The sequence below is a fragment of the Bufo gargarizans genome, chromosome 6 (genome assembly GCF_014858855.1).
Source record: "Bufo gargarizans isolate SCDJY-AF-19 chromosome 6, ASM1485885v1, whole genome shotgun sequence".
Taxonomy (NCBI): domain Eukaryota; kingdom Metazoa; phylum Chordata; class Amphibia; order Anura; family Bufonidae; genus Bufo; species Bufo gargarizans.
In genome coordinates, this window is record NC_058085.1 from 75301825 (window position 1) to 75311523 (window position 9699).

General features: G+C 44.2%; 1 non-coding gene and 2 pseudogenes across 1 annotated transcript; all 3 read left to right on the forward strand.

Annotated features, from left to right (window-relative positions):
• The first annotated feature begins 936 nt into the window (after positions 1 to 936).
• On the forward strand, positions 937 to 1154 carry LOC122942637 (annotated as a pseudogene).
• A 1095-nt stretch (positions 1155 to 2249) lies between these two features.
• On the forward strand, positions 2250 to 2384 carry LOC122942908 (annotated as a pseudogene).
• A 5499-nt stretch (positions 2385 to 7883) lies between these two features.
• Positions 7884 to 8073, forward strand: LOC122942742. The gene has a single exon (XR_006390681.1). It is a non-coding gene; the product is annotated as a U2 spliceosomal RNA (small nuclear RNA).
• Positions 8074 to 9699: the final 1626 nt, after the last annotated feature.

Genomic DNA, 9699 nt, shown 5'->3' on the forward strand with positions numbered 1-9699 from the left:
GTTCCAGAATGGAAAAGCTGAGAAGAGAGATTGTGACGAAACCAAAATCCAAGGGTGGCAAGGACTTTCCTGATTTTAATAGGTTTCTCTTAATAAAATTTTTTAGTTTCTGTTTAAAAAGATCATTATTGGTCATATTTTATACGTTTTAATACAGTTTTTTTTATGAGAAGGTTTGGTTGGTTCAACACAGTTTTATCCGTACCTTACGCTTTTAAATTACCTGTTAAATATCAAATCTTAGAAAAAATAGTGACCGATTTTAATCTAAAAAATAAAAGTGTAAATGAACTAAAAGATAGTAAAAGACTAATAAAGGAAATAAAAGACAGAGAGAGAGTGTGTGAAGTAGGGAATTTTAGCGAAGAAATATGTACTAATACTTTTAATTTAATTAATATTTCTTACCTTTTTAATACACAGAAGGACCTGGCCTGGAGCTGCATTCACCAATGTCTTCCATGCCGGGCATTCCAATATAGAAGAGGCTACGTAAGATCAGAAATCTGCCCAAGAGAAGGATGCCAAGAAGTGGAAACCGTGCACCATCTTCTGTGGACCTGCTCCTTTGCACAAGCCTTCTGGAGAAAACTGCACCCCCTTTTAAGAAAGATCGCCGGTATAAGGACTTTAAATTACAGCTTGGTTTTATATGGTTTTATGGAATGCCCATCAGTTGCCCACAAAACAAAGGCATGGAAGACGGTGAATTGCGCTAAAGAAGCTCTATGGAAAGCCAGGAGGTTTTATCAATTGAAGATGTTTTAGGTCTCTGTCTGTGCGAACTGTACATATATTATTTGATTGACAAGAAAACCAATGCCACCCTTGCAAGGGAATGGTTCTTAAATGATTGGAATACAATAATGTAATGTGCCACCATGTCTTTTTAATTATGTATATTTTTCATATTTTTTATATGATGTGAATGGTTGTATAAATTTGTTGGTTTTTAAATAAAAAGTGTTATCCCTGCACAAGGGATTGCCAACTTAAATAAATCTGTTCTTATCAGTTTAATATCTGATACGTCCCCTATCTGGGGACCATATATTAAATGGATTTTTCGAACAGGGAGATGGAAAAAGAGCTTGCTCTGTCCACTCCACGCATTGACCTGGTATTGCAGTACCTCCAGGACCGATGCACCCCTTCTAATCTGGTATGAAAAAAACAGAATGAAATTGAGTGATGGATTTCAAGGATCCTTCCAGCAAGCAAGTGGAAAGTTGCTGTGCCCTGCCTCAGGAGTCCTGCACTTCAGCTTCTCCTTCCTCTGTGAGGGTTTTGCTGTTCTGCTTTCTGCATCCCTGGTGCAGCTGCATCTAGCCTGTCAATCTGTTAATTGCATCACCTGTGTGTGGGTTTGTTCCAGCACCAAGCAACCCAGCCAGTCACCTCTCCTCACAGTCCAAATCCAATTAAGATCGATGGCTTAATTGTTGTGTTAATTGGCTTATCACCTGAATGAAGTGTTTGGATCTCACCTGAATGCAGTTTTTGGATCCTCCACTCCGTCCGTGCACCTCTGTTTTGATTTGGGCCTGTTGTGCACACCTGGGCAGTCTGCTGAGTTGTTCCTTAGAATTGACCCTTTTGTAGCAAGTTGGCTTGATGTAACCAATTTTGTTTTCCTATTTCTTTATTAAATAAGTGAAGTTTGTTTGCCTGTGTCTCCCTCTTGTGGCTCTATTAAACTGGATGACTTCTAGGTAGGCTAAAATGTAGTCCAGCACTTCCTATGTATCAGCAATAGCTGGACCTGCCATGTCTGGCCAATGGACGGAACACTGCACGTGCACTGAGGCCTGTCAGGTCAGAGGTCAAGTAAGGTCAGGTCACTGGATGACATCACAAGGGCTCTGACGGAACACTCAACAATGGGGCCGTGACATCACAATCCACAATGCATAGATACCTTTTTTTCTATTATTTTTTTTTTCTCTCTCTCACTACTCTCCATTGACTTCTTATCGTTCATTCTGCCTGGCGCGCTTTGGCACCCGGAATTTCATGCGAAGAAAAGGCGTGACCAAAAGTGGTGGGTGGAGCTATGCAGATCCGAAAAACACGAAGTGGAGCATGCTGTTGATTTCAGAGCGTAGGACGCACGTTTTCCCTGGTTTGTGAGAGAATGAAGCCTCCCGGACTGTCTCTTTCTCTCTGCAGCTGGGGCCTGTTGCCTATCGCCTTCACAAGTGTTCTGCATTGAGGACCAGTCGGCCTGTAGGGCGAACCCTTTTCTGGTTATCGCTTCTCGGCCTTTTGGCTAAGATCAAGTGTAGAGATACATAGGAACTTGGCTGGAAGGTGCCTGGGGTACCCGATTCCTCGGCCTTGGGGGACGGCGTGGGTTTATAGCCTACGTTGTGCCCCCTTGCTGCTATAGGGGATAGGATTAGTCCCCAGGCAACGGGAGGCGATCGCGCCTTTTTTTAGTCTTCGGACCGGAGAGGGCGTACTTTCGGATTGAGAGCGTGAGGGCGGCATTCTTCTCCGGCTTCGTAGCCTGGATCTAGTGTGGCACCGAGAGGTGCCTCCTCGATCCCGGGTGAGAGGTAGTCCGGGGTTCCTGGATCTCTGGCCTCGGGGGTGGGTCCTGGAGGGTCTAAACCCCTGTCGCTGGAGGTAACGGTTGAACCCCTGGACGTCGGACATTTTTGTTGGGCCTGCGATTGCGATCATTCAAGATCTTGGCGGTCGGTTTTCGGTGGTGGAGCGTTTGGAGAGGGCCTGGAAGTGCCTGGGATTCTCTGATCCTTGGCCTGGGGTGAGGTCCCCTGCTCTACAGGGCGGGGTGCTGCACCTGGGGTTTCGAGGTGAAGGGCTTGTCCTCCCCGGGTTACGGAAATGCCTTTCTCCTTTGGTTTTGCAGCCGGGGAGACCCGGTTGCGACAGTCAGTTAGAGTCGTGGTAGAAGAGGGCCAACGGCAGCAAAAGGACCTCCGCTACATAGTGGCGGAGGTCTTGCTGGGCTTCTTCGGGTTCCACAAAACTGACATCCTGACCAGGAAATGCATGGAACATACACAATAACCTTTGTTGCCGAGAGTTGTTGTGAAAATATGTTCGAGAATTTGGGCGTGGCGGATCCTAATGATAAGAGGTTGGATGGCCTCGATTTCTTTTTCCTCTACGGTGAGGATGAGAGATCCTTGATTGTCGGCATGTATAACCCCTTCTTTGTGGAGGCCGACATTCAGACCTTCCTTGGTCGGTACTGCAGTTCCGTTCGCCTCGATAGGAAGCTGATGAATGGAGAAGGTCTGTGGAATGGGAAACGGAAATATTGGGTCATCCTGAGAAAGGACCCCAGTGGTATAGGAGGTCTGGCGCACCCACCAGCGCAGTTCTCTAAAGGAAGCCACCGTGGTTTCCTCTACTACAACCAGATGCCTTCCTTTTGCCGAAAGTGTCTGCGGTTTGGGCACGTTCAAGGGAACTGCGTGAACGCGAAAGAGGTGCGGTGTAATAATTGCGGCAGACTCGGGCATGTTGCCGCTAATTGCACAGGTGAAAAGATGTGCTCCCTATGCGGGATGAAGGGACACATTTTCCGTGAGTGCCCTGATAGGGCTAGTAAGAAGCCTAAGCCTGACCAGCAGTCGGCGGGGGGTGCGCGCTCCTCAGTAAAAGCCCTAAGTTTGAGCGTTATTGTGAAGCCTGGAGCTCCAAGGGTGGACTCTGAGGCTGGGCGAGAGAGTGCTGCAGGCCCCTCTGACAGAGTGGTGGATCCAGTAGCGAGATCGGAGCGTGAGTCGGCAGGTGAGGTGGTTCAGGAACCACCTATGGAAAGTCTCCAAAGACTTTCAAGAGAGGGACGAAGGTCAGATGCGGGTTTAAAACAGGGCCCACCTACCCCAAGAGGGGGCCCTGTGAAAGAATCTGGCAAGATCTTTCTCAAACTCTTTTCGACCCCCACAAGTGGGAGGACGAGAAGTCTGGAGCAAAGACTCCCTGCACTCTCAGCAGGAAGTCATGCGAGGAAGGACGGGGGGCGGAGTCGAAGTCAATCGTGGGAGAGGCCTGAGCCACAGTCTGGGGCAGCGGTTGCGTCAGACGAAGCGATGAAGACCTCTCGAGACAAGTTGGGTTCCGTCTCAAGGAGAGTCTCGTTAGGCTCTTCACAGCCGGTTGAAACATCTCGGAGTGCTGAGGCGGGGACATCGGCAGATGATGATGGTGCGACCACTTTGCGCGATGAGGATGGAGAACGGATGGACAGCAGCAGTTCTACAAAGAGGCCGAGAGAGGAGGCGGGATCTAGGAAACAGAGGAAAATGCGAAGTATGGAGGGCCTAGAACCCCGGACGGACTTCACGCCTGATCCAGATTCCGCTGGTATTTCAGAGTTCCTGACCCCCGGAATTGGAGATGGCGCATCCATGAGCATTGAAGGCTTCAGCTCGCGTGAATCGGACTCTGATATTTAATGGTCGTCCCCATCAATGTGGTCTCACTTAATGTGAGATCCCTAAAGAGCTCTGTGCGCAGAGCTGCTTTGTTTGCTTATTTAGAGACTGTGAACTTCGACATTTGCTTATTACAAGAATGCGGGATTGAGAGTGACATTGAATACGTAAAACTGAAAAAAGATTGGACATTGGGCTCCTCGGTGTGGTCAGGCGCAAACGATTGTCGTTCTGCTGGAGTGGGTTTATTATGCCATAACCGCCAAACTGTAATACAGTCTGTTTTAGAAATTATGCCGGGTAGAGCAATTTTAGTCTATTTATCTTTTAAAGGTTTTACTATTTGTGTTTTAAATGTGTATGCACCACCCGCAAAGCAAGAGAGAGCGGAATTATTTGAAATTTTACCTCTATTCTGTGTTGGCGCTTCCCCTTTGTTGGTAGGCGGGGATTTTAATTGTATACGTGATGGAGAACGCCGGCAGGGGGGAGTGCCACCTCTGGAGACCGTACCTCTTACCTGCTGAAACATATTTTAGAAGATTTTAAGTTAAAAGATTGTTGGAAGGAACTCTCGCCGTCTGACCTTGCCCCTACGTGGTCCAGCGGGAGAGTAAGTTCCAGAATTGATTTTATCTTTGTCTCAAATTCTTTTATTCCCAAAAGCTGTACCATCTTATCTAACATTTTCTCAGACCACAAACTCCTCTCATTTAAGCTGGAATTAGAAGGAGAGTTAAAAACCAAGCAGGGTCCCTGGAGGCTGAACGTTACGCTTCTGGAGGACCCTGGGATAAAGGAGGAGTTTGTGGTTTCCTACCAGTTGTGGCAGTCCCAGAGGCCATCAGATCAGACAATGCTGCACTGGTGGGAAAGTATTAAACCCAAAATTAAAAAGGTTTTTTTAGAAGCAGGTAAGAGGAAGGCCAGAGAGAAAAAAAAGTGGTATTATGTTTTAAATAAATGGTTGCATGTGCTTTTTAAGTTAAAGGAAATTGGTATGGATGTGACTGATGACATTTTAAAAGTTAAAACTGAAATAAAAAAAGCTGTGGACGATAAAGGGAAACAAATAATTTTTAACTCACATGTACAATATTTAGAAGAAGGTGAGAAGTGCTCTAGGTTCTTCTTCAAGAAGGTGATGGACAAACGCGAGGCAATCCAGAACCTAGAAGGTGAGTCCACAATAAATGGTATGTTAGATGCAGCTTTTAACTTTTATCAGTCACTCTTTGCTAAGAAAAATATTGATTCATCCTTTTTAGAAGATGTTCTTAATTCCCTTGATTTTAAGCTAGATTTTTTAGACCAAGAAGTTTTAACCCGTGATATTATTTTAGAGGAACTTTTAGTTGTTTTTAAAAGTTTTTCTAATGGTAAAGCCCCCGGAGTAGATGGTCTACCTATTGAATTTTATCTAGCTTTTTGGAACATTTTAAACGATGATTTACTTTTATTATATAAAGAAGCTTTTATAACTAACGAACTACCCCCCTCTTGGAGACAGGGTATAGTGTCCCTAATTTTTAAGAAAGGAGACAGGAACAGTCTTATAAACTGGCGCCCCATTACATTGCTAAATGTTGATTATAAAGTCCTGGCCAAATTAATTGCTATGCGTTTTAAACCTTTTATACACAAAATTATCCATCCTAGTCAAGTGTGTGGGGTGCCAGGTAGATCCATTGCCGAATCCCTAAATATTTTACGAGATATTATATGGTATTTTAAAGACAGAAACCAAAATTTAGTTATTTTATCCCTAGACTTTGAAAAGGCATTCGACTGAGTGTCCCACGAATACCCTTTCCTTGTCCTTAAAAAGTTAGCTGTCCCTGATAAAATTTTAAGTCGTATTAAGCTTTTATACCAGTCTTGTTTTAGTCAAATTGCTATTAATGGGTTTTTAACAAAAGAGGTGCCACTTTTATCTGGGGTTAAACAGGGATGCCCTTTGTCTGCTCTCCTTTTTATACGTGCAATGGAGCCCCTGTTGGCACTCCTCAGGAGGGACAAGGTCGTTAGGGGAGTGCCAATACCGGGAGGGAGAGGAGACCGGGTCAAAGTCTTGGGCTATATGGATGACATAACTATTTTATGCTCAGATTCCCCATCCCTGCGTAGAGCCCTTAGGACTACAACCTTCTTTTGTGAGGCCTCTGGTTTTAAGCTTAATATAGATAAATGTGACTGTTTTAATATTGGTTCCTGGGACTCCTCCATAACCCCTGGAGTCAACATACAGCAGAACAGTATTAAAATTTTAGGGATAATTTTTAACCAAGCTAACGATGGGATTTTAAATTGGGATTTGGCGATAGGAAAAATGGAAAATAAAATTTTAATGTGGAATTTAAGGAATTTAACTATGGAAGGGAAGGTTTTAATAATAAAGGCGGTTTTAATTCCTATAATGTTATATGTGGCAATGGTGTTCCCTTCTTCATCTTTGTATATTAAAAAGCTAACCAGATTATGTTTTACTTTTTTATGGGGGTCAAAGATGGAAAAGTTAAGGAGGGAACTAATGTATAAGAATAAATATAATGGGGGAAGAGATGTGCCGAACCTTTTTACCTTCTTTTATATTAAGTATTTCTGTTTCTGTTTTAGATTGTATAATTCCAAGGGCACTTTTAGTTATTTTTTAAAATATGCTGCGGGAATGGTTTTTAAAAGATGGTTTAGAATCCCTCTAGACTCTCCTGTGCTTCTGTGTCCCCCAAAACATTATGCTGTGCTTGAGAAAACTGTCAGGCTCATCGGGCTCCAGGAATTGGAGCCTGGCATTTTGGGGGACCAGAAGAAAGTTTCCTTGATTTACAGGAAAAAGGAGGAGGTGCTGACTGTCTCAAATTTTTCGCAGGCAAGATCTAAGACGGTATGGCGCAATGTCTTTGGGAAATTTCTAGCGAATGTCCATAAAGATCTTGCCTGGGCAATCGTCCACCAGTGCCTCCCTACTCGTGAGTTCCAGCACAGGCGAGGACTGGTGGCGAGAGCCAGGTGTCCGAGACAAAGATGTGGGGACAATGATGCACCTCTTCTGGAATTGTTCTTTTGCACAGGATGTTTGGAGGAAGATGGGCCCGCTTTTTAAATGGATATGTGGTTTAAAAGATTTGAATTTTGAATGTATTTTTTATGGTCTTTTTAACTGCCCTAGCCCAAAGCAGCAGATTTTATGTTGGACAATTATTAACTGTTTTAAAAGTGCCTTATGGAAAGTTAGAAACATTTTAATTTTTAAACATGATTTTATAAATTTGAATGATTGTATTAAAATTGCTTTGAGTGAAATGTATATTTATTATTTGAGAGATAAAAAGCACCTTGGTCAAAGAGAAGCAACAACAGTGTGGTGTTTATCCTTATGGAATTCCATTGTACAATAGTTATCGTGTCCTCAAATTTTATCCTTATTTATATTTATATGTTTGCAATTTTTTACAGTTATGATATTTATTTATGTCTTTCTTAATAATAAAATTGAGTTGAAACCTTATCTGTTCTTATCAGTTTAATATCTGAAACGTCCTCTATCTGGGGACCATATATTAAATGGATTTTTCGAACAGGGAGATGGAAAAAGAGCTTGCTCTGTCCACTCCACGCATTGACCTGGTATTGCAGTACCTCCAGGACCGGTGCATCCCTTCTAATCTGGTATGAAAAAACAGAATGAAATTGAGTGATGGATTTCAAGGATCCTTCCAGCAAGCAAGTGGAAAGTTGCTGTGCCCTGCCTTCCTCAGCAGTCCTGCACTTCAGCTTCTCCTTCCTCTGTGAGGGTTTTGCTGTTCTGCTTTCTGCATCCTTGGTGCAGCTGCATCTAGCCTGTCAATCTGTTAATTGCATCACCTGTGTGTGGGTTTGTTCCAGCACCAAGCAACCCAGCCAGTCACCTCTCCTCACAGTCCAAATCCAATTAAGATTGATGGCTTAATTGTTGTGTTAATTGGCTTATCACCTGAATGAAGTGTTTGGATATCACCTGAATGCAGTTTTTGGATCCTCCACTCCGTCCGTGCACCTCTGTTTTGATTTGGGCCTGTTGTGCACACCTGGCAGTCTGCTGAGTTGTTCCTTAGAATTGACCCTTTTGTAGCAAGTTGGCTTGATGTAACCAATTTTGTTTTCCTATTTCTTTATTAAATAAGTGAAGTTTGTTTGCCTGTGTCTCCCTCTTGTGGCTCTATTAAACTGGATGACTTCTAGGTAGGCTAAAATGTAGTCCAGCACTTCCTATGTATCAGCAATAGCTGGACCTGCCATGTCTGGCCAATGGACGGAACACTGCACGTGTCACAAGAGGCCTGTCAGGTCAGAGGTCAAGTAAGGTCAGGTCACTGGATGACATCACAAGGGCTCTGACGGAACACTCAACAATGGGGCCGTGACATCACAATCCACAATGCATAGATACCTTTTTTTCTATTTTTTTATTTTTATTTTTTTCTCTCTCACTACTCTCCATTGACTTCTTATCGTTCATTCTGCCTGGCGCGCTTTGGCACCCGGAATTTCGTGCGAAGAAAAGGCGTGACCAAAAGTGGTGGGTGGAGCTATGCAGATCCGAAAAACACGAAGTGGAGCATGCTGTTGATTTCAGAGCGTAGGACGCACGTTTTCCCTGGTTTGTGAGAGAAAGAAGCCTCCCGGACTGTCTCTTTCTCTCTGCAGCTGGGGCCTGTTGCCTATCGCCTTCACAAGTGTTCTGCATTGAGGACCATCGGCCTGTAGGGCGAACCCTTTTCTGGTTATCGCTTCTCGGCCTTTTGGCTAAGATCCGTGTGGGGACACATAGGATCTTGGCTGAAGGGTGTGCTGGGTACCCGACTCCTCGGCCTGGGAGGGGGGCGCCGGTTCATAGCCGGTGTCTTACCTCCCTGCTGCTATAGGGGAGCGGCTTAGTCCCAGCACAACGCGGAGGGATTGTTTACTGCCTAGGCAGTCCACATGGAGTGACAAGGTGTGAGGAATACCCTACGCTTTCTGGTCAAGCCAGCTTTTGTGATGTCCATTGGAAGACAGACGATGGTGGAAGACGTCATTGTAAAGTCGTTGGAGTTGGACTTCGGTTATATATTGTTCCTACAGGATTTCCCTAAGGTGGGTCGATTTGAATTAACACTCATCGAAGAAGGGATTTGCTATGACTTATATGAGAAAGTTAAGACTTTAAAAGAGCAAGACTCTGCTTCAATACACTACGTGCAGAATTATTAGGCAAATGAGTATTTTGACCACATCATCCTCTTTATGCATGTTGTCTTACTCCAAG